This window comes from Argopecten irradians, chromosome 14, assembly GCF_041381155.1.
Source record: "Argopecten irradians isolate NY chromosome 14, Ai_NY, whole genome shotgun sequence".
NCBI classification, from domain to species: Eukaryota; Metazoa; Mollusca; class Bivalvia; order Pectinida; family Pectinidae; genus Argopecten; species Argopecten irradians.
The window spans coordinates 18,476,889-18,503,148 of NC_091147.1; the positions used below are offsets into that span (position 1 = coordinate 18,476,889).

The window sequence follows — 26,260 nt, forward strand, 5'->3', positions numbered from 1 at the left end:
ATGGAGAACGTGGCAAGTAAGGGCATGGAAATGCTGATGCCTGTATGTTCGCAGGAAGCGTGAAATACAGTCACGGTAAGTTTTTAATCTATCTTTCTGAGTGTGTATATAGTTGATGATTTTGAATGTATTTGTTGAAAGGTCATTTTAAACGGGTATGAAATAGTTGTTATTGTGTTAACCGAGTACGCTTTAGCACGTGCGCGAGTACTGTTTACGTTAGCAGTATAGGCATACTAGGGCAATTATATGGTTAGTTAATGCCTGTATACATGTTTATTTATGATATCAATTGTACTAATTGTATAAATAGTAAGTTTAGGGTTTATTATCGTATGTTGTAGCTTCACGTGCAAGGACTCGCTGTCTAGTACAGGAAAATACGGAAGCCGGGAGAGACCAGATTGGTCAGATATACACATGTATCATAGATACTGCACTTATTCGCTATGTAAGCGGCGTACCACGATTACCTGATTGTGGGAGGTAAAGAGGACACGAAGGAGTGTGTGCTCGGTTGTAGCCTTCACGGCTAGGCCAACCTGAGGGTTGTGGTTATACCTATATTGGGCCTTGGAACTGAAGCCGGCAGCGTCGAGGACAACAGCTTCGACGAAGTTTATCAAACAGTTCCTGGTCTCAAGGAGACCGATATTACATCATCAGTAACAGGATCAGAGACATTAATTTGTTTGTTTGTTTGATTAATTAACGTCCTATTAACAGCCAGGGTCATGTAAGGACGGCCTCCCATGTATGCGGTGTGTTGTGTGTATGTTGTGCGAGGTGCGTGCCCCGGGAGACTGCGGTATATACATGTAGTGTCTACTTGTGTAGTGGAACTTTTGCCCTTTTTATAGTGCTATATCACTGAAGCATGCCGCCGAAGACACCAAGCAACACACCCCACCCGGTCACATTATACTGACAACGGGTGAACCAGTCGTCCCACTCCTTGTATGCTGAGCGCTAAGCAGGAGCAGAAACTACCACTTTTATAGACTTTGGTGTGTCTCGGCCAGGGGACAGAACCCAGAGCCTTCCTCACAAGGGCGAACGCTCAACTCATGGCCAAAAGTGAGGTGGTGCCAAGGGAGGCATTAGGAAAGGTAAAGTCGGTTAGGAAGAAGAGAAAAGATAAGATCCTAGATTTAGTCGCCTTTTACGATCATGCAATAGGGGCAACAGGTACAATTCTAACGCCAGAGACATTGAACCCGGATGTGTGATATATTTGTGATGCTACAAAGACTGTAGGGCTGTTAGGATAAGTTTAGTTGTATTTAAGTATATTCTAATGTAATAATAAAAGTGTGTAAGTTCGCTTGATGAGTGTATCACAAGAGGATATGAGTGTTTGGATGTGAGTGGGGTTTTATAAAATATAGAAATAATAAAAAGAATCTTGTAAAGTAACTGTATATTTTAGTGTATATTGCTTGTAATCATAGTGTATAATAATAACTGTAAATATGTATTTCCTGAATTTGTTATTATTTGGGTTACCTGTGTGGCAATTGCTCGGCTAAGTAAATAAATAACCCATGTGGGACTCTCAAAATTGAAAGTAGTTTAAAAATGTATCCGCCAATGTCGAGATTTGAACCGACTTTGCTATTTTTGTATCACCACTCAGGTGACCGTCAAAGCCTCTTGTACCTCTTGTTCATAATGAAATACACAACTTTATACCTTTTTAGCATCGCTTATTGTTAAAATTTCAGATGGACAGTATCAACTGTGTTCAGACACCCAAGCTTGTGTTGAAACCAAGGATGGCAGTCATGTTTGTATTGATCAAGCTACGTATCCTTAAATTATACCGATACACACTAAAATACATAGAGAATACACGGTTAGTATCTGACAATACAAGGATTATTTTGGTGCGAGACTTAGGAAAGCCGAGATGAAGAGGCTCTGCCGAGTCATCTCGGCTTTCCGTGTCGAGCACCAACATAAAACTTGTATTGTAAGATACTAACCGTGTATTCTGTTTATCCTGCAACCATTATGGCTTTCAAAACGAAAGCAAATTGACAGTTCCTTACTTTGTTTCGCTCGAAGCGAGACGCTTCTTTGATGCGGAGGTAAAGATTCATTCACTTAACCGAATGAGAGTGTACTCCTTTTTACTGCCGTGGGAAATAAATAAGCGCATTCACAAACAGTAACCGTAATTCTATTCAGGGTGATATATCACTGAAGGGAAATGAAAATACTCAAATAACAACCAATATTCATAAAAGAATTACTTAACAATACATACCTTTGTCATGAGCCAAGAAAAAGACGACACCGCCATACGAGAATTTCGATATCGTAAAAATGACGTCATTTCGATGAATGTGCGTCACGTTTTAGCGGGACTGAATGACGTTTCATTCACCGGAAGGTTCAAGTTCTGGGTCAAGTTAGAAAAAGTTCCGTCAGACATGGAACAAATTCACGTGATCGTATTGACGGATCAAGCATATCGTATTGACGGATAAAGCACAAGTTTATCCGACAGTAGTTATCGGCCAATATGTGGGACAGTTGCAGGATAAAAATTAATCAGTATGATCTCCTTCAGAGGGGTACAAATCTCCAGCATCAGTCGGCTGTATTGGGGGTGGAGAGTTTTGTTAGGTTTGTTATGATAATCATCGGTCATTCGTAAAAACGGAGTTCAAGAAACCCAACCAGAATATTGAAGCTACTCATCATGCTATTTATTTCACATTTTGTCTGATTTATTAGATTACCTCATCTATATCTCCTATTGAGACCGCAGAACCAAATTATTTCCCTATATACGATATGTTAACGTTTGCCACTGTCCAAGTTAAATGGAGTTTTCAAGTCTGGTCACCTGTCACTAATTTTGAAGAATGGCATCTCGCATACATGTTAATAAAAAGAAATTAAGATCTACCATCTTGCTAAACTTTTATGTGGGGGTGCCATCTATGTTGAATTCCGCATCAAGTATTGATCCAAATGTTCATGAAATTCAAATATAGATTACCTCCCCCGACAGAATTTTGAAATTTCTTTACATATTTTACATCTACATGTAGGGCGTTAGAATTGTACCTGCTGCCCCTATTGCATGATCGTAAAAGGCGACTAAATTTAGGATCTTATCTTTTCTCTTCTTCCTAACTGACTTTATTTTTCCTAATGCCTCCCTTGGCACCACCTCACTTTTGGCCTTGAGTTGAGCGTTCGCCCATGTGAGGAAGGCTCTGGGTTCTGTCCCCTGGCCGAGACACACCAAAGTCTATAAAAGTGGTAGTTTCTGCTCCTGCTTGGCGCTCAGCATACAAGGAGTGGGACGACTGGTTCGCCCGTTGTCAGTATAATGTGACCGGGTGGGGTGTGTTGCTTGGTGTCTTCGGCGGCATGCTTCAGTGATATAGCACTATAAAAAGGGCAAAAGTTCCACTATACAAGAAGACACAACACGAACATACCGCAGTCTCCCAAAACACGCACCTTGCACAACATGCACGCAATACACGCATACATGGGAGGCCGTCCTTACATTACCATGGCTGTTAATAAGACGTTAATTAATCAAACAAACAAACCCAACCCACACATTAAACATTTAAAACTGATGCGCCCTGAATACCCAATCAGCAGGCTCCGAATGCAGGTAGGGCATTAGAATTGTACCTGCTGCCCCTATTGCATGATCGTAAAAGGCGACTAAATTTAGGATCTTATCTTTTCTCTTCTTCCTAACTGACTTTATCTTTCCTAATGCCTCCCTTGGCACCGCCTCACTTTTGGCTTTGAGTTGAGCGTTCGCCCCTGTGAGGAAGGCTCTGGGTTCTGTCCCCTAGCCGAGACACACCAAAGTCTTTAAAAGTGGTAGTTTCTACCCCTGCTTAGCGCTCAGCATACAGGGAGTGGTACGACTGGTTGGCCCGTTGTCAGTATAATGTGACCGGGTGGGGTGTGTTGCTTGGTGTCTTCGGCGGCATGCTTCAGTGATATAGCACTATAAAAAGGGCAACAGTTCCACTATACAAGAAGCCACTACATGAATATACCGCAGTCTCCCAAAACACGCACCTCGCACAACATACACGCAACACACCGCATACATGGGAGGCCGTCCTAACATGACCATAGCTGTTAATAGGACGTTAATTAATCAAACAAACAAACCGAAACATTCACCACTGTATGAAATCTTGTGCCCAAAAAGGCGATTTCCAGGAATCTATTTTTGGTTTGATTCTGCGGTCCCTATACGCGTCCGTTAAGTAACGTGTACACATGGACTATTTAATAAAACAAATCCGGTATCAACCCTGCAGGTTGGCGCAAGAATCGTACCTGCTGCCCCTATTGCAAGATCGTAAAATGCGACTAAATTTAGGATCTTAATTTTTACCTCATTTCTAACTAACTTTGTTCTTCCTAACGTCGTCCTTGACTCCGCCTCACTTTTCTGTTGAGCACTCGCCCATGTGAGGTAATGTTAGGCTCTGAGGTCTGTACCCTGGCTGAGACACACCCAAGTCTGTATAGTGGGAGTTTCTGCTACTGCTTGGCGCTCATCATAAAGGGAGGGGGACGCCTGGTTCGCCTTATGTCAGTATAATGTCTAATCTCTTCTTTTTGTAGGCAGAGCGTAGCATTTGGCGGCATGGTTCTGTGAGATAGTAATACATAACGCATAATAAGCGGTATACGCTGTATCCGTTTATGGATATGTATAGGAAGGAGAGCGACCATTACTCTTGAAATATTTCACACAGAACCCTGACATAAAGGGAGTTTTGTAAACTATATAGGATTCGCTTATTTCGCTAACGTCCTGTTAACAGCCAGGGCATGTAAGGGCGGCCTCCCATGTATGTGATGTTCTGCTTTGTATTGTCCTGTCAATGTAACTGTTTCTAAATTTGTGAAGTTTGGGTATTATTCGGCACTCTGGCGACAGTTCTAGCTATTTATGTATATAAAATATTAGATTTAAAATATACTGTCGTGAAAATACTAGAATATTTTTAATGCGATAAAAAGCATTAGCTCTGAAAAGCTACCCTCTCAACAGAAAACACACGATCATTGCGTTACTTTGCCCTGCAGGTAGGGCGTTATAATTGTACCTGCTGCCCCTATTGCATGATCATCAAAAGCGACTAAATTTAGGATCTTATGTTTTCTCTTCTTCGTAACTGGCTTTAATCCTTCTGAACGTCTCCCATGACACTGCCTCACTTTTGGCCTTTTGTGGATCGCTCGCCCCTGTGAGGTAGGCTGGGTTCTGTTCCCTGGCCGAGACACACCAAAGTCTATAAAAATGGTAGTTTCTGACTTTTTTAATAACATGTTTTTTCATGGTGTTATAACAACCACAATGAATAAAATTGTATAAAATCTCAACAGCTTTCACACTACCTGTTGTGCAGTATATCAACAAGGATGGAAACAGAGCTAATAAGGAGATACATGTATGTATTTTTTAAATAACGAGTGTCATAATCACATTCGCCAATCAAAGCTCATTGAAATATTTTTTGACTGCAATACCCGATATACCATAAACACCAATACCACTTTCAGAATCAGATTTCGTAAACGTTTCAATAAATGGAGACAACACTGGATTTTGAGTATTAATAATTTGGAGTGAAACGATGTTCATAATGAATGAACTAAAGTTTCAATTTCAGTTTTACACTTATTACAGTATGGAGTATCTACCAGGTCTATTTTAAACAGATATGAATTTGTGGTTATAACAATTATTAATTTTAACCTGAAGTCACTGCAATTTCGTGATGCGGATACTGATAAAAGGAAAAAAGTATTTTTGTCTCCATTTATGTTGATGCTTCAGTGATATACCATACAAGAAGACACAATACGAACATACCACAGTCGCCAGTCTCCCAAAACACGCTCCTCGCACTTTATACACGCTTCAATACATGGAAGGCCGTCCTTACATGACCCTGGCTGTTAATAGGAAATTAATTAATCAAACAAATGATTGTCAAAACCAAAAATATCATCCAATATTTTTTCTCTCTGTAGCAACAATATTGTTTTGGCAAAGTACCTTATAAAAATCACTTGCTCCTTTTCTGTGCTTAACAAATATTTAAGTTTTTTTGTGGATGAAGGGGTAATTTAAAATTTTATCTGATGAAATAGATTTTTAGGTCACCTGAGACAAAGTCTCAAATGACCTATTCTAATCGCCTTTTGTCCATCGTTGTCCGTCATATGTCCGTAAACAATTTACATTTTCGACTTCTTCTCAAAAACCGCTGAAGTAAATTCAATGAAATTTTGCACAAATCTTCTAAGACATAAGGCCAATCAAAATTGTGAATTATATGGTCCCCATCCCCCTGGGGGCTGTGGGATGGGGCCAAAAGCGGTAAAATTGACTATAATTTCAAAAATCTTCTTCTCCTCTCACAGATGTGATGGAATTAAATACTCTTAATAGATAGAAAGGTCTAAAGGTCCTTTACAAAAATTGTGAATTATATTACCCTGGGGTCTCATGTTTTCTCCTGGGGAGGGGGTCGAGTTTACTATAGTTTATATAGGAACAACACATTTATGAATGTTATTTGCTTATTTTTCATAGGAAATTAGTCAAACTGGGTTAGCCTGAGAAAGCATTTTATCGTCATATCCATATTGGTCCTGGCCAACCCCATGGGCCTTATGTTCGGGCAAAAAGGGTCAAATTGGCTAAAACTTAAAAATCTTCTTCTGAATTCACAGATTTGATGGAACCAAATACTCTTCATAGATGAGATAGATTTGAGATGCCGCTGTTCTTCAGATGTTTATTGATGTTGATAAGGCAACAACACAAATAGCAAGGATTGATGACGTCATAGTAAACAATACACTATGACGTTATAATATGCACATAGATACATATATATTTAATAATGAAAAACGATTTTTTGGAGAGATGGGGGTCCATTCTAGTTGTTGTAATGGGGAATCTCAGTTCATAGCTGACTCAAAAATTGTGCTTTTCTGAGCCACTTATACATATCCAAAAAGAAAACAAAAATAAGGTATCATATTATGTTTTTACATTTTTCCATGATTATCTATATGTTTTCGGGATGCAATAAATTTTTTTTAGTAAAATAAGAAGCTCAAACTTTTCAATGATGTTAATTGTGTAAAGTAAGTAACTTTTGTAACTGAAGAACACTACAAATTTTGAGTCTGCTCCTGTTTTTGATAGAGAAAAAATACCATTTGTCAGCGTTGGAGCATCTTAAACCTTAAATCATCATTTCAACCCATTTTTGGTTTGTTTTATGATCCAACGCTTTCGAGGAAGCCCCCTGTAAACATTCAATCGGTGTATCGATCACTGATAGGTTTTGAGCTACTGACAAGAGTAAGGAGAGTTATTTAATATTTAAAAAACCTTAATGCCTAACAGTCTATTATATATGTTGACTGAAATGAAGCAGTGATCTTGGAGGAGGAGAGTATATCTAGTGTAACGAAAGCAATTGACGTAACTCATTCAATCGACCTGGTACAACGCTTTTAGTGGGTTATATCAACACAATACGATCCACAAAATATATACAAGAACGACAAATTCTGGTTATATGAGGATTAAAATCAGTAATCTTGGGGGAGAGTATAACTAGTGTAACGAAAGCAATTGACGTAACTCATTCAATCGACCTGGTACAACGCTTTTAGTGGGTTATATCAACACAATACGATCCACAAAATATATACAAGAACGACAAATTCTGGTTATATGAGGATTAAAATCAGTAACCTTGGGGGAGAGTATAACTAGTGTAACGAAAGCAGTTGACATAACTCATTCAATCGACCTGGTACAGCGCTTTTAGCGGGATATATCGACAGAAGAACTAAAGCATTGTCAGACTTGATGCAAGAATCAGTGTGTGACAACTATGTTCTGCTTTTCACTTACAAATCCCACATTGACAGTGTTATATGTTTGCTTTGTTTGTTTGTTTGATTAATTAACGTCCTATTAACAGCTATGGTCATGTAAGGACGGCCTCCCATGTATGCGGTGTGTTGCGTGTATGTTGTGCGAGGTGCGTGTTTCAGGAGACTGCGGTATATTCATGTTGTGTCTTCTTGTATAGTGGAACTTTTGCCCTTTTTATAGTGCTATATCACTGAAGCATGCCGCCGAAGACACCAAGCAACACACCCCACCCGGTCACATTATACCGACAACGGGCGAACCAGTCGTCCCACTCCCTTTTTGCTGAGCGCTAAGCAGGAGCAGAAACTACCACTTTTACAGACTTTGGTGTGTCTCGGCCAGGGGACAGAACCCAGAGCCTTCCTCACAGGGGCGAACGCTCAACTCAAGCATTTGGCCTTGGTGTCTTCGGCGGCATGCTTCAGTGATATAGCACTATAAAAAGTGCAAAAGTTCCACTATACAAGAAGACACAACATGAATATACCGCAGTCTCCCGAAACACGCACCTCGCACACCATACACGCAACACACCACATGCATGGGAGGCCGTCCTTACACGACCATCGCTGTTAATAGGACGTTAATTAAATCAAACAAACAAACAAACTCAACTCAAGGCCAAAAGTGAGGCGGTGCCAAGGGAGGCATAAGGAAGGATAAAGTCAGTTAGGAAGATTAGAAAAGATAAGATCTTAAATTTAGTCGCCTTTTACGATCATGCAATAGGGGCAGCAGGTACAATTCTAACGCCCTACCTGCAGGGCCATATATGTTTGCAATGTCATTGTTCTTATTAACGGACATGGTCAGTGTACCAAGCATGTTCACGTGGACCAGGATTCCAACATGTATTTCAGGTCTTTCATGCGGTTAGACATCATTGGGGTGTCCCAGTGTATCAAGATGTGTAAGAGATACAAACTTTGTGAGAAAATCCACCACGACAGGGAACAACTCACGTGTGACCTCATGATGACCTACGCAGAAAAGGGTGATATGCCAGTTTTGGATGACCGATCGTTACAGGTAAGTTTTAACTTTCTATATGTATGAATTTGGAAAAAAAACATGAAACTATATCCAATTACAGTATTTCTAGTAATATATATTAAACCAATAACAAAGGTGACTTATAGATGCTTCTTCGCAGACAGAGCATAAACGTTACTCATCACTTGAACGATAATTGGTGTTTAATTATCATAAATATAATATGAAATAATTGGTTTGGCTTTAAGCGCATGTGCAATCAATACTTCATTCCATATAGGACATACGGTCACGGATTTTTCGGGGTGCATTTCGTTTTTAGTATTTTTATCTTGAAGTAAAATTCTCCCTTTGTTTTTTTATTGAGAAAACATACTATTTGTCAGCGGTGAAACATCTTCAAGCAAAATATAGATTTATTTAACAGTACCAATTGAAAGTAAATATGGCGTAAACATGTCTGCTTCAAATATCCACCGTGAGTGAGAACTTCGTCGTTTCGGGGTTTTAAATCTATTGCAGACGCAAAAAGTTTTTTATTTGTTTTTGATTTATTAACGTCTAGGGTCATGGAAGGACGGCTTCTTGTGTATGCCTTGTGTAGCGTGTATGTAGTGTAGAGTGCGTGTGATATACAACAAAAATAATGGTATTAAGATTATCTATACTTCTTAGGTTTTTGACATGACATAAAAAACAGGTCGTTTTCACAGCAAAACCAGATCCTTACTAAGATGCGCAATAGGCTTCAGCCACAAATCAACAAAAAATTTATAAGAGTCAGGCTGCATGGGAAGTGTGTAGAAAAGCACAATTTTGAAAAATCAATTGACAAGTTTTTCTCCAAAAACGTGTTCTAAAACTCAAATAATTAAAAAGAACTTGTGTGTGTTGTTCTTTGAAAATGTCACATTGTGAAAACATAATGGCCCATTCAAAAAGAAAATGCACCATTGGTTTGTCACTCTTTGGGGCTATGGGCCCATTGATTTAGTTGGTCTTCCTAATCACTGACCAAATAACCATGTCACTAGTGTAAATAGCATATACAAGAAGCGCTTTTTAGCTCACCTGGCCCGAAGGGCTGGTGAGCTGCCGTCCGTCAACATTTCATTTAAATCGCTACTTGTCCTAGAGTTCTGCATGGAGTGAGGCTAAATTTGGCCAGAAACATCCTTAGGAGAAGGGAAACAAAATTTGTATACATTTTGGCTCTGACCCCACATGGGCAGGAGGAGCGGGGTTAAATAGGGAAAATAGAGGTAAACCCTATAAATCGCAAATTGTCCTAGAGTTCTGCATGGATTGTTACCAAATTTGGTCACAAACATCCTTGGGGGAAGGAAACAGAACTTGTATAAATTTCGGCTTTGACCCCCGGTAGCAGGAGGAGCGGGGTCCAATAGGGGAATTTGAGGTAAACCCTATAAATCGCTAATTGTCCTAGAGTTCTGCATGGATTGTACCCAAATTTGGTCACAAACATCCTTGGAGGAAGGACACAGAACTTGTATAAATTTCGGCTTTGACCCCCGGTAGCAGGAGGAGCGGGCTCCAATAGGGGAAGTAGAGGTAAATCCTACAAATCGATACTTGTCCTAGAGTTCTGCATGGATTGTGGCCAGAAACATCCTTGGAAGAAGGGAAACAGAACTTGTATAATTTTGGCTCTGACCCCACGGGGGCAGGAAGAGTGGGGGTCCAATAGGGCGATTTGAGGTTAACCCTATAAATCGCTAATTGTCCTAGAACTCTGAATGGATTGTAACCAAACTTTGCCATCAACATCCCTGGGGGAAGGGGAACAGAACTTGTATAAATTTTGGCTCTGCCCCCGGGGACAGGAGGGGCGGGGGTCCAATAGGGGAAATAGAAGTAAATCATATAAATCACTACTTGTCCTAGAGTTCCACATGGATTGTGACCAAATTTGGCCGCACACATCCTTGGGAGAAGGGGAACAGAACTTGTATACATTTTGGCTCTGACCCCAAGGGGGCAGGAAGAGCAGGGTCCAATAGGAGAATTTGAGGTAAATCCTATAAATCGCTACTTGTCCTAGAGTTCCGCATGGATTGTGACCAAATTTAGCCACACACATCCTTGGGGGACGGGGAACAGAACTTGTATAAATTTTGGCTCTGACCCCCGGTGGCAGGAGGGAGTCAGGCTGCATGGGAAGTGTGTAGAAAAGCACAATTTTGAAAAATCAATTGACAAGTTTTTCTCCAAAAACGTGTTCTAAAACTCAAATAATTAAAAAGAAATTGTGTGTGTTGTTCTTTGAAAATGTCACATTGTGAAAACATAATGGCCCATTCAAAAAGAAAATGCACCATTGGTTTGTCACGGGGGCAGGAGGAGCGGGCTCCAATAGGGGAATTTGAGGAAAACCCTATAAATCGCTAATTGTCCTAGAATTCTGCATGGATTGTAACCAAATTCGGCCACAAACGTCCTTGGGAGAAGGGGAACAGAACTTGAATAAATTTTGGCTTTGACCCCCGGTGGCAGGAGGGGCGGAGCCCAATAGGGGAAATAGAGATAAATCCTATAAATCGCTGCTTGTCTTAGAGTTCTGCATGAATTGTAACATCCTTGGGGGAAGGGGAACAGAATTTGTATAAATTTTGTCTCTGACCCCCGGGGCAAGATGGCCAAATAGTGGAAATAGAGATAAATCATATAAATCGCTACTTGTCCTAGAGTTCTGTATGGATTGTGACCAAATTTAGCCACACACATCCTTAGGAGACGGGGAACAGTACTTTTATACAGTTTGGCACTGGCCGTCCAGTGGCAGAAGGGGCGGGGCCCAATAGGGGAAATAGAGGTAAATCCTATACATCGCTACTTGTCCTAGAGTTCTGCATGGATTGTGACCAAATTTAGCCACAAACAATCTTTGGGGAAGGGAAACAGAACTGGTATAAATTTTGGCTCTGAAATCCTAGGGGCAAAAGGGGCGAGGCCCAATAGGGGAATTAGAGGTAAATATTCGAATTTCTTCAGAAAAAAATCCAATGAACCTGTATTCAGAACAGTACTTGGCATTACAAACCAGGTGAGCGATACAGGGCCTCTTTTTTGTGTGTGTCTGGTTTGACTTTACAAAAACATATATATAGAGTCTGTTTTGACCTTGTCATGAAAAAAAGGTTGTAATTTATATCATGTAAATATTTACAAAACTTACAAACATTACTATATACGAGTAGATATTCTTTAACGAAGTTAATTATGTATATTGTAGTTCATTAAATTTTTGATAATTTCTTGGTGACATTGTAAATTTTCAGCTTCTTCCTTTATTCGAAGGACCATTGTATAGGTTGCTCCCATTGTATTATCATAAAGGGCGACGTTTGCATCATATTTTCCTATCATCCTAATTTACTTTCTTTTTTCTAAATCTTTCTGGAAATGCTAGAATCAAATACCCTTCATATTCATATATAGAAAGGTTTCAATCTGATTGAAATACAGATCCTTATTATCACTACGTTGGAGATCCATATTATCACTACGTTGGATAATAGGATCTGAGAACATCCCATTAGGGGTCACGTCAAGATGACCTTCATAAATGGCCAATCAAATTGGCACTGCCAGAATCTTGACTGGGGACGAAATAGTTTGAAAAAGCTGTCCAAATTATTTCGTTTATGTAGTCATCTCGCTCGAAATGCACAACAAAGCTAATTGTATATGTAAACTGGGGCGAAAAGACGTTTTCAATTGATGTTGTAAGGTGTAGAAACTACATTTGCTCTGAAGTACACGTGGTATAAAGGTCATCTGGACGTGACCCCTTATGGGATATTGTCAGATCCTCTATTGAACGGAGTTGTTATAAGGATCTGTGTTTTAATCAGATTGAGAAAGGTTTCAATGTCCTTTACAAAAAAATGTGAATTATATGATCCTGGGGTCTCGCGCTTTCCCCTGGGGAGGGGTTCAAGTTTACTGTTCTTAATATAAGGAAACACATTTTTGAGGATTATTTAGTCATTTTTTGTAATGTTTATGCATGCTCCACATAAAACTCAACACAAATGTGTGAATAGAAATCGGCCATCTTATAAAGATGACAACATCTCGTATATAAGATATAATGAAATGGTTATGACATCATAATAATTAGTACTCCATATTCAATCAACATACACATTGTAACTGGAGACTCTAAAAATAAGCATTCCAATAAACATACCTGTTTTCTTTCAAATAGAGAAAAATAAAGATAAAAACGAGAGGCGCATGGGCCTTAACGGTCCCCTGAGCTCAGATATAGACTGAAACAAAGACATATATACACTATATACTGTCCATTGACTCCAGCCAGTGATTTTACAAATTTGACTTTTTAATCTATGAAGAGTATTTGCTTCCATCAAACCTGTAAACTTGACATCGCTTGAAATTTTAGTCATTTCGACCCTTTTTGGTCCCGCCCCTCTGGTCCACCATGGGGTCAACGAGGACCTATATAGATATGGTTGTTAAACTGCGATATATCAGGCTAATAACTAATCAAGTTGACTCATTTCCTATGAGAATTGAGCATAAAATTTTCATAAATATTTTTTTTTTTTAAAGAAAACTTGACCCCCTCCACAGGAGGTAACGTGAGACCCAGGGTCATATAATTCGCAATTTTATGAAACCCCTTGAGACCTTTCCAACTGTAAAGAGTATTTGATTCTACCATTTCCAGAACTTTAGAAGATTTTTTTAGTCAATTTGAACCCTGCAGGTAGGGCGTTAGAATTGTATGATCGTTAAAGGCGACAAACAAAGTTAACCCTTTTGGCCCCGTCCCTCTGCCTCAATGGGGCAGCCAGGACCAATATGGATATGATGTTAGAATGCTATCTCAGGCTCATTCACTCTGAAAACTGAGCAATGTATGTTTGTTTGATTAATTAACGTCTTATTAACAGCTATGGTCATGTAAGGACGGCCTCCCATGTATGCTGTGTGTTGCGTGTATGTTGTGCTATGTGCGTGGCCTGGGAGTCTGCGGTATATTCATGTTGTGTCTTCTTGTATAGTGGAACTGTTGCCCTTTTTATAGTGCTAATCACTGAAGCCTGCCGCCGAAGTCACCAAGCAATACACCCCACCCGGTCACATTAAATTGACAACGGGCGAACCAGTCGTCCCACTCCCTGTATGCTGAGCGCTAAGCAGGAGCAGAAACTACCACTTTTATAGACTTTGGTGTGTCTCGGCCAGGGGGAAAATGCCCATTAATGTGTTTTCCCTATATCCTATATACACTAGTAAACTTGACCCCCTTCCCAGGGGGAAACGTGAGACTCCAGGGTCATATAATTCACAATTATTGCAAAGGACCTTAAGACATGTCCATCTATGAAAAGTATTTGATTCTACCATTTTCAAAATTTAGGAAGAAGATTTTTGAAGTTTTAGCCTATTTGACCCCGCCCCTAAGGCCCCTGGGGGTCAGTCATGGAAAATTGTTAATAGGATTCAATCGCCATCTCATACTGATAATTCTGAAAACATTGACTTATTTTCTATTACAAATGACCAAATAATGCTCAAAAAATGTGTTTTCTCTATATAAACTATAGTAAATTTACCCCCTCCCCAGGGGAAACGTAAGACCCCATGGACTCCTCAAAAGTAAACTTATTGGATACGCAATCATAGTTGGTATTAAAAATCATATCAATGGTAAAGCATAAATCTGCGCTTAACAATCAAATAATAAAAATCCTCAGTCAGGCGTCCATTTTTGTCACATCACCAATCAAAATATGTTATTTTCTTAACTTTTTAAAAAGGATTATAGCATGGTTTTTCCTATATTTCATATATATGACGCCGAAATATTAAAACTTAGGTGCCAAATTTACCAAATAGATATTACATATGGATGATAGCCCCATTGAGAAGATTTAATTGGAAAATCATAAATTTAAACCCCCTAGCAACTGATTTTTTACCCTAACAACCGAAAACCAACCTTCATTTTGGCCACTGAAAACAGGCCTTTTCCAAAGTAAATTACATGACAACGGAACCATTATTTGGTATTAAACATCATATTAGTGTTCTGACATATATATCTCTGCTAAAACCTCATGAAATAAGAATCGGTATTCAGGCATCCAATTGGTTTTAGTTATCAATCAAAATATGCTGTTTTTCATTACTTTCAAGAAAAGGATTTTTATCTTGTTTTTTCGAATTTTCATATATATTATGCCAAAATATTGAAAAGGTGGGGTTGCAAAATCCGCCCACGTACCGATTTTTTTTCAAATTTTGCAGTGTTAAAGGTCTAGGTACATAACTACTTTTTATGTGCTTTTTATTTATTTTGTATGTTTTAAAAAGGCATAAAGGGCCTAAAATTATGTTTTCTAAAATTACTTTGGGTATGTGGCAAGGGGACCCCTTGTGTCCATATTTTGAACATAATTTTTTTGTGTTAATACAAGATACTTCATTCTTTATTTCATATCCATTTATAATGATATTTAGGAATTATTTTTAAGACAAATTGATTTTGAAGCAAAAAAACTTCAAATTTTTGTCGGGATAAAAATTGAGGATATTGGGTTTGCTAGAAATACTTGGCATGTTATCGATTTTGTCCACACTTTTAAACCATTTTAAAAACATGCCATAGGTATAATCTTATAACATACTTTTTCAAAAAAAATTGGAATCCGGGAAAATAGCATTTCATAGGCTGAAATGTAGCGAGGGGAATTTTCTAAAAAAATCTATATTTGCCATTATTGACCATAAATTTGAAATTGATCATAAACACCATAATAAAACAACAGTTAATGATAGAATTTTTGTTAACTAACATATGTACTATGTTAGTTTAAAATTATTGCATTGTTATTCATGCATCTTCCCTAACAGTATAAAAAAGCATAACAACTAGATATGCTCTTGGGTGAAACAAATAGTTTCTCTTTTAGTATCAGAAATCAAATAATTATTGGAAAGAAATGTATTTTCGTCAGCAACTCAAACTCAAAAGATACAAATTAAGATTATCCATCTCTCTTATGTAGATAGAAACTATCTTAAATTGAATTAAAAATGATTAAAGAGGGAAACAGAGTTACATTTGATTTTCAAATAAAATGTGTATAATTTAAAAATAATGCCAGCACCACAAAGACTACAATATTAATTTTGAGCAATCAGACGACTTTTATTTCGAAACAATGGCAACAATGTATTTAAAACTGTTACTATCTCATTCGGCATATCCCATAAGTACCAATTTTCACTAATATCTAATAATATATAAATTTCAACCAATCAGAGACCTCCATTTTGTTTCCATGGCAAACAATCTTTTAAAAAGGGATTCCATGTTATTCAGCATATTTCATAACCCATATATACCAATTTTCACTTAAATCTGACAATATCTAAATTTCAACCAATCAGAGGCCTCCATTTTGTTTCCATGGCAACCCATCTTTTTGAAAGTGTTACCATGTTATTCAGCATACCTCATAACCTCTATATACCAATTTTCACTTAATTCTGACATCATTTAAATTTCAGCCAATCAGAGGCCTCCGTTTTGTTACCATGGCAACCAATATTTTAAAAGATGTTACCATGATATTTAGTAATCAAAAATATTACTGTACACTGATTTTCACTTATATCGGACTCTGGAATCATAAAGAAGAAATGTATAACTAGGTATACTAACAAAGAAGTGGTCCGTTGCTACATGCACTCTCTATTTTTAAGTCACTCAAAAACAGTTTTCCCGGATTTTAATTTTGAACCTAATTTACACATAGACAGAAAATGTCATGGGAGTATTTTTAAATGAGGGTAAAATTGTGGACAAAACCAGTAACAGGGTGAAATGAGATGACAAAGAGCAATGTTTCGTTTCCGTTTTTTGCAAAAAGTGTTACTTTTTCGTAAAAAATATTATTTCAAACAAAATTTTCCGTTAAAAATTTAAAAAAAATGACTTAAATATAAAGTATACGATCTACTCAAATGATTTATGAATAAAAAATGTAGAATATTTAACAAAGGCTTACCTTTTTTGGCATGTTTGTGCAGGTAGTTTTAATGAAAAGGACTACAAAGAATTCAGGCCCTTTGGGCCTTTTTAAAATCACAACAGGATAAAGAATTGTCATTTTAAAGGGACAACTAGTAGTACTTTCACTATCCAAAGTTTCAAGAAAATTGTGCTGTGGGCAGTTTCTATGGGATTTTTAACATTAGCTTGAACACCACCTTTTAAATTAAAAAAATACATTACATATGGATGATAGCCCAATACAGGTGATGTGTTTAGAATTTTGTCAAAATAAAACCTGATTAAAAACTGATTTGATACCTTTTGAAACCCTGAAAGTGTACGCACCCGTCAATAATGGATGGAAATTACAGAAATTGGAACTCTAGTGCCTGTGATGACATTGTGTATCGCTGACTAATGGGATATACCATTATGATAATGTGCAAAGAATACTGAACTGGCATTTCGATTTTTTTAAAAAGAGTTTCAAATAATTGACAGATGGGAAAATAGGACACAAATCATAGTTCCAGTGAAAACGGATTGAAACAATGACAATCAAATGTTCCTCCATTGTTTATATGTCCATAGTAATCGCTGTGATATGTCATATTATAGACATATGTAAGTTACAATAATTGACAAAGTTTAAATATATTTGATCCAACAACTAATCAGTTATTGGCCATTTTACAAAACTTGTGTATAGTGACCAGGCTACCATGGCAACCATTCTTTCAACAAATGAAAACCTGCTTGCTCATCTGCACATGCTCTTCGACATTACAGCGGAGATAATTTGATATTGACCCAATCTTTCAAGAGATGTCCGCAGTTATATTATTTTTTCGTTTTTCTTTCAACAAAAGGCCTGTGTGTATATTAATTGACCTAGTTACCATGGCAACCTACATAATGATAAACGAAAACGTGCGTGCCATACACATGGTCCTCAACTTTGCTGCCAAGTTTCAATAAAGTAACAATAAAGAAGGAGTTACTTGAATACGTTTTTCATTTTTCTTGTTAAATACAAACAGACCTCCCCACTTGCTACTGAACCCTTTGTTGCGCGGGAGGGGGTGGAATGGAGCAATGTTTTTTATATTATAATTTCAAAAGGCATTTTTGATAATTCTGAAGTTTGTCTGAACTATCATAAAAACATTTATGAAACCATTTTGGGGAAAGGACCGATTTTATACTATTCACTAACTATTTATGAGTATAGCTAGAACATAATTGTTATCTAACTTGCTCTCAGTTTTCCATTAAATGACCAAATAGATTTTTTTGACAAAATATTTATCTAAAAGTATTATAAAACATTCCACTATACATAAATAGCATACTTAATTCTAAAATAATAGGTATTAAAAGATTATCTACCCTTAACCTTCTGGCTGCCAAAAAAGGTATTAGTGCATATTTTACCATATGACCTTTGACCTCAATTTGACCCCTCCACATGGTCAAAAAAATTAACACCATCATTTTTTTCCGAAAGAGATGACCTAATGAACATTTTCATCTATGAAAAGCATTTGATTCTATGATTTTCAGATTTTCTTGGAGAAGAAGTCGAAAATGTAAAAAGTTTATCGTCGTACGGCAGACGATGGACGACGGACAAAAGGCGATTAAAATAGGTCTTCATAAGACTTCGTCTCAAGTGATTTAACAAAATTACAAAATATGTCCCAATTGTTGTGATTCGTCAGAATTACACCAACGTAAAACAAAGGCTTGAATTTAAGAGTGCGAAGTAGGTTGGGTTTTAACTTTCCGAAATTGTGAAAAATAAGCGCAAAATGGTTGAAAATGATGCAGCCTGTGATAATTTTTTTTGCAGACATGAAGCTAAATATATAAGCCACTCAACAATCAGTATAAATATAACAATGAGAGAGCGCCTTGAATTAGGGTTACTATGGTAACTATTAGAGGCCACATAATGGGTGCATATATATTTATATATAAGAAATAAAAACAATAACGACTGACTAGTGAGCGCTTTCGCCCCATTCAAGGGAGCTTTTCAGACTATATATATATATATGTGTGTGTGTTTATCCTTCAAATACCGCACATACTGGCGGATAGCTACCGCCGGATAAACTTGTGCTTTATCCGTCAATACGATCATATGAATTTGTTCCATATCTGACGGAACATTTTCTTACCTGACCCCCCCCAACTTTAACCTTCCGGTGATTGAAACGTTATTCAGTCCCGCTAAAAAATGACGTCACATTCATTACAATGACGTCAATACGATCTCGTGAATTTGTTCCATATCTTACGAAACATTTTCTAACTTGACTCTGAACTTAAACCTTCCGGTGATTGAAACGTCATTCAGTCCCGCTAAAAAGTAACGCATTCAACAGAATGACGTCAATTTAACGATATCGAAAACTCGTATTGCGGTGTCGTTTTTTCTTGGCTCATAGCAAAGCTTCGTATTGTAAAGTGATAATTCTTTGATGTTTTGGGGTATTTTTATATTATTTCGGAGATATTACACACTAAATAGAATCACTGGTACTGTTTGCAAATGCGCTTATATACACACTCATTCGGTTTAGTGAAGGAATTTTTCTCCGCATCAAGGAAGCGTCTCCCTCGAGCAAAACCAATTGTTACAAGAAAGAATAACAGAAATGAGAAACCAGCAGCTAAATTCAAAACACAATTTAATTATTTATACAATAGTATACAGAGATGGTGAACACTATCTAAAGTAATGGTGGTGGTACAAGAGTAATACGAGAATTCAAAGTGTTACTTATCTGTATGCGAATGTCCTGGTATAATCCTTAATCCTTCCAGGTTCCTAATTAACAATGTTCACAACTCCACGAGGAAATTAAATTTCCGCAGATAATTTGTGAAGTTCCAGGCAATATGAATAAATCCACACAATGCGTTGTAACACTCCACAGATAAAGTGACAATAGCTCTCCAAATAGAATCTAATATGGTGCTGTACAATTCTTGATATGTCTAATTACAGGTCTCCTTACAGTTCTGATCAGCCTTGGACAGCTGGAGTATATATAGCTAAACCCTAATTCAAGAATATTGGAGAACTTTCTACTTCTAGAAATATCTAACTAAAAACAGTAAACAAATAAACACACAGACCTTTCTGGAAATAGACCATTCTAGATCCCTACTTATAATCAACATGTTTACAAACATGTATGTTTATACATGATAATATTCTTGAAAGTTCTATAACCTAAATTAATGATATGACCTTTATAGGATGTATTGATAATATAGCTATAGGAATTATCTCCCTTATTTAATAACTACATGTATTTAATGTCATACATAACACAATCAATAACTTGAAATTTACTTTCATTTTGAGTGTTATAATGGTTGCAGCATAAACAGAAGGGCATATCAAATATATAGAGGATACATGGTTAGTATCCTACAATACAAGGTTTATTTTGGTGCTCGACACGAATGCTTGAATTGAAAATGGCCATCTTTTAAAGATGATAACATCTTAAGATGATGGTTTATTAAAACTTTATAAACCATGTTAAATATAAAACATTCATGAATGAATCGGATTAATACATACAAAAAAAAAGAATGGTCATGACATCATAATAATCAGTACTTTATATTCAATTAACACATACATTGTAACTGGAGACTCTAAAAATATCCATTCCAATAAGCACACCGGTTCTATTTTCAAATAGAGAACAGTAAAGATAAGAACAAAACATTACCAAATATTTCTCTATTATGGAGATTCGTCAGAATTACGCAACAGTGAAAATGCTGCACAAATCTTGCACTGATAAAAGATACATAGTTTTGTAGTTTTTGTATCGCTAATTGCAAAATTCCAGATGGACAGTACCAACTGTGACATGTGTTCAGACACCCAAGCTTGTGTTGAAACCAAGGATGGCAGCCATGTTTGTCTTGATCAAGGTACGTATCCTTAAATTATACAGATAAACACTGAAACACAAATAAACAGAATGATCTTCTTCCTTTTGGTGCTAATCTACAGCATCAGTCGGCTGTATTTGGGATGGAAAATCGGCCATTTTGTATCGCTTAACCGTTAGCCGTGTCCTATTAAACATGTTATCGGTCATTGGTATAAAACAAACCACGTTCACGACAACCATCCTGTCTCTACGTATAACTTTATTTATTTAACACATTGTCCGATTTGTTAGATTGCTTCACCCAAACCTATCCCTGTCCGTTATGTACACATGGACCATATAATATAACAAATCCGGTATTTCCCCAGCAGCTAGGACGTGTCCCCTGACTGAGACACACCATATTCTATAAAACTTGTGTCTAGTATCTGCTCCTGCTTAGCATAAAGGGCATGGGACGACTGGTTCGCCCGTTGTCAGTATAATGTAACCGAATGAAGTGTGTTGCTTGGTGTCTTCGGTGGTGTACTTCAGTGATATAGCACTATAAAAAGGCCACTATATACCAGAAGACACAACATGAATATACACAAATCTCCGAAAACACATTCGCATTCCATACACACTGCACACCGCATACATAGGAGGCTGTCCTTACAAGACCCTGGCTGTTAATAGGACGCTAATTAAGTACTTAGCGAACGCGACCGTAGCGTCGTCTAGATTCCGAGAAATTGGTCTTTATCACACCAATGTTCGCTATAAATGAAATGGCTGATCATCGTCGTCCATCGTATTGTGATAAACAATTTACATTTTTGACTTCTTCTCCAAAACTGCTCAACCAAATTTGTTGAAATTTTGCAGAAACCGTCCATGGCCAAAGGTCTACCAGACTTGTGAATTATACGGTCCAAACCCCCAGGGGCCTGAGGGATGGGGTCAAATAAGCTAAAACTTCAAAAACATTCTTCTGAAATTCCAGAAATGGTAGAATCAAATACTCTTCATAGATGGAAAAGTCTGCATGTCCTTTACAAACATTATGAATTATATGACCCTGGGGTCACATGTTTTCCCTTGGGGAGGGGGTCGTTTACTATAGTTTGTATACATATAGGGAAAACACATTTTTGAGCATTATTTGATCATTTGTAATAGAAAATAAGTCAAATGTTGTCAGAATTATCAGTATGAATGGCCATTGAATCATATTAACAATATTTCCACGAGTGACCCCCAGGGGCCTTAGGGGTGGGGCCAAAATGGGTAAAATTTCAATAATCTTCTGAAATGGTAGAATCAAATACTTTTCATAGATGGAAAGGTCTTAAGGTTTTTTTACAAAAATTGTGAATTATATGACCCTGCCGTCCCACGTTTCCCCCTTGGGAGGGGATCAAGTTTACTATAGTTTATATAGGAAAAACACATTTATGAGCATTATTTGCTCAAATACATAGGAAATGAGTCAAACTTTGTTAGAATTATTAGCCTGAGATACAAGATGTAGTTTTTAACTTCATATCCATATTGGTCCTGTCCGACGCCCAAGGGCAGATGAGCGGAGCTAAAAGGGGTATTTAAAAATCTTTTTTTCTGAATTCACGGATTTGATGGAACAAGAGGTCGGAACCAGTTATTCTTCATTGGTTAAATGGTCTTAAAGCCCTTTACAAAAAATTTTCATTTCATAACTCCGGGATCTCAGATTTTCCCCCTGGGGAGAGGATCAAATTTACTATATTTTATACAGAAAAAAACCCACTTTCATAAACATTATTTGCTCGATTTTCATAGGAAATTATTCAAACTTGGTAAGAATTATTACCCTAAGATATGACATTTTAACCCATATACTGCTGACCCCCAGGGACTAGTGGGGCGGGGTCAAACGTGCTCAAAATGACTAAAATTTCTAAACGATCTTCTGAATTCACAGATTTGATGGAACCAAATAATCTTCATAAGTGACCGCTAAGGCCCACAGGCCTCTTGTCTATCAAAAGACGATTGATGACGTATGTTTGTAACCCTGGTTACAATTGGTTATACTGAACCTGGCTAAACCTTACTATTACCCTTTGATGCATCTATATTGGACTAAGCAGATATGCCGTTTGAGGATAACTTTCCCTAATATACTCATGGCCAAACATATGGCGGTATCGAGGGCAGCGTTAGTAGCAGGAAAAGTTCGCCCGTTTGCGGAAGGTTTTTTCCGTCCTCCAGTTTGACGATCTAGGCTCTGTACCCTGTCCGAGACACACCAGAGTCTGGCGGTTTATTATTCAAACAAGCTTATATCATAGCGATGATTCATTCAGATTAACTGCTCTTTTAGATGAAAAATATCGTTTTTATCATTGGTCGAATGCTAGCATGTCATCACAAGGACGTTTTGCAAAAACAATACAAACAAACAAACAAATAAGCTGATATAATATACTATATTATTCTTCATAATTCTGTCTCGTCGAAGACATGGTAGTTTTTGTTTCTAATTTACCCATTATGATCTGCTGCGACGTACCGCCTGAATAACTATCTGACACCAGTTTCACTAAATTAAGGATTCTCATTTTATACAATAAAGAAAATCTTTCATATTTGTTCTCTTACTTCTGTTAAGAAATGAACTTTCTTTAAGTTTATGTTAGTAAAACTGTATAAAGCCATACTATACGTGTGGCGCTTTGTGACTTAATATTCCAGATGTCTGCCCGACAGCTGATTGGGTTCCCTTCAACCACAGGTGTTACCTCTTCACAGAACAAGAAATGACTGCTGACGACACAATTGCAAGAATTTATTTTACTCGTCAAAACAATAATTGAAATATGCTGTTTTCAATTAACAGGCATAGTATAGCACAATATATCTTACCGTTAACCTACTGTCTAAGACCACCATTGTCTTTTCGGTAGATTATTATCAAAACCCTATCTCTAACTTTAAAGATGATTTCTATATACATATGTATATATATGGGAGTTGATATATGTAATTACATTACTTTGAAATATTAATTACTTTAAAATACCAGATATGAGCCATTAAATCACTTCAGACGAAAATAAATTTTGAACGTAAGTGGGAAACTGTTTTCATATTAAGAGATTACAAGAAAATATGGAATAATGTTTATATCAAAGCGACTCGTATAAAGACTTTTGATTTATATTGATGTACTATTTTATGCTCCACAGGTGTTTTGCGACAATTTGACGGCAAAACTTGTGAGGGTTGACAACGACAATGTGCATGCTTTTCTCGAATAGGAACTGACAACCAGAGGTGAGAGCGATACTTACATTTGTACCATGGTAACTGAAGTTTTATATTAACTGTAACTATGACCACATGTGTACTGTCAAAATCGTCACGTCTCTAAAACCACATTGTTTTGTTAACCGTCTATCATCTCTATTGCCATGTAGCTAGGGAGTAGAATTGTATAATGTGAACGAGTAGGGTATGCTTGTTTGGTATCTTTAGCGGCATGGTTCACTGAAATAGCACTATACAAAGGAGACTTATAATAAGCGGTTACGCATTATATGTATACGGATATCCCCGCAGGTAGAGCGTAAGAATTGCACATGCTGCTCCTATATCCTAATCGTAAAAGGTGACTAAATATAGGATTTTATCTTTTCTCTTTTTCCCTAACGTCTCTCTTGACACCACCCCACTTTTGGCCTTCTGGTGAGCCCACTTTTGGCCTTCTGGTGAGCTCTGGGTTCTGTCACCAGGTCGAGACATACCAAAGTCTGTAAAAGTAGATACAGCTTAGTATTCCTCATACAGGAAATTGTCCGTTGTCAGTGTAATGAGACCGGATGGTGTGTGTTACCTCAAATGTGTTTTTCCCACATGTGTATAAACTAAAGTAAACTTAAGCCCTTCCCTGGGGGAAACTAGAGACCCCAGGGTCATAAAATTCAAAATTGTGGTAAAGGAACTTAAAACCTTTCTATCAATGAAAAGTATTTGATTTTACCATTTCTGAAATTTCAGGAGAAGAGTTTTTGAAGTTTTAGCCTTGACCCGTCCCTAAAACCCCTTGAGGTCAGTCATGGGAAATGAGTTAATAAGACTCAATGGCCCCTCCCACAGCCCCCTGGGGAGTGATGACCATGTAATTGACAATTAGTTCCTTATGTCTTACAAGGTTTGTGCAAAATTCCATTGAAATTGCTTCAGCAGTTTTGAAAATGTAAATTGATTACGGACATACAACGCACGATGGACGACGACGGATTAAAGGCGATTAGAATAGAAATAAAGCAAAAGATAAGATCCTATATGTAGTCGCGTTTTAAGTGATAATGATGATAATCTTTGTTGGTATTCCCGTGTAAATGGTCGACAAAACGGGTTTTAATGCTTTATCTTACCATTTGAACAATTGTACATCAGTGTAATAGATAACAATACAAAAATAAACAAAAAACTTCAAATAAAAATCAGATCAGATCTATATTAGTCTCTTATAATAGTGATTCCTCGCGTATGGACGATGTGATCAATATGATCGTGAACATGTTCAATTATTTAATGAAATTCATTTTGGATCATGAGGTTAATGAATCGTCTTCAATCCAAAATGCCGAAAATGTGGCTGTAATTTTCCATCGTAAATTGTATTTAATCTCCCAGCCTGGTGATCACTTCCCATTTCACAGGTATCATGAGGGCGTGGATCGGGGCTAACGACAGAGCTGTGGAGAACCAGTGGGTTTGGGGACCGGGGGATCCGGTGTTGAATACCAGGTGGTACCCGAGTCAACCCAACAACTTCGATGGAATCCAGCATTGTGTTAATATGGTGTCTAAATCAACAGGGTATTATTGGACAGACTACTCATGCTTTCAATACTATACAGTTGTCATGTGTGAGGATCAGTTTGAAATCCCGCGATATTGACAATACTTACCTCGTGATGTACCTCAGTAGTCGAGGTAACACAATATAATACCATTGTGTATAGTGTTTTTTGTTGTTGAATTCCCAACTCGGATCTAAATCAAATAAATGGCTAAAGACTGGCGTAAGAAATATTTCTCTATTAATTATCAACTTTGGCCTTCTGTTGAGCGCGCTCACCCCTGTGAGGTAAGCTCGGGGCGTGACAGAGTGGGGCATGCTGCTTGGTGTTTTCGGCGGCATCCCTCAGTGATATACCACTTTACAAAGGAAAAGTGTTCCACTATACAAGAAGTCGAATATACCGCAGTCTCCCAAAACACGCATCACGCACTTCATACATGGGAGGCCGTCCTTACACCACCCTGGCTCACAGTAGGAAG

General features: G+C 37.5%; 1 pseudogene; it reads left to right on the forward strand.

The window, feature by feature from the left end:
• Positions 1–25,977, forward strand: LOC138307080 (aggrecan core protein-like; annotated as a pseudogene).
• The last annotated feature ends 283 nt before the right edge of the window (positions 25,978–26,260 follow it).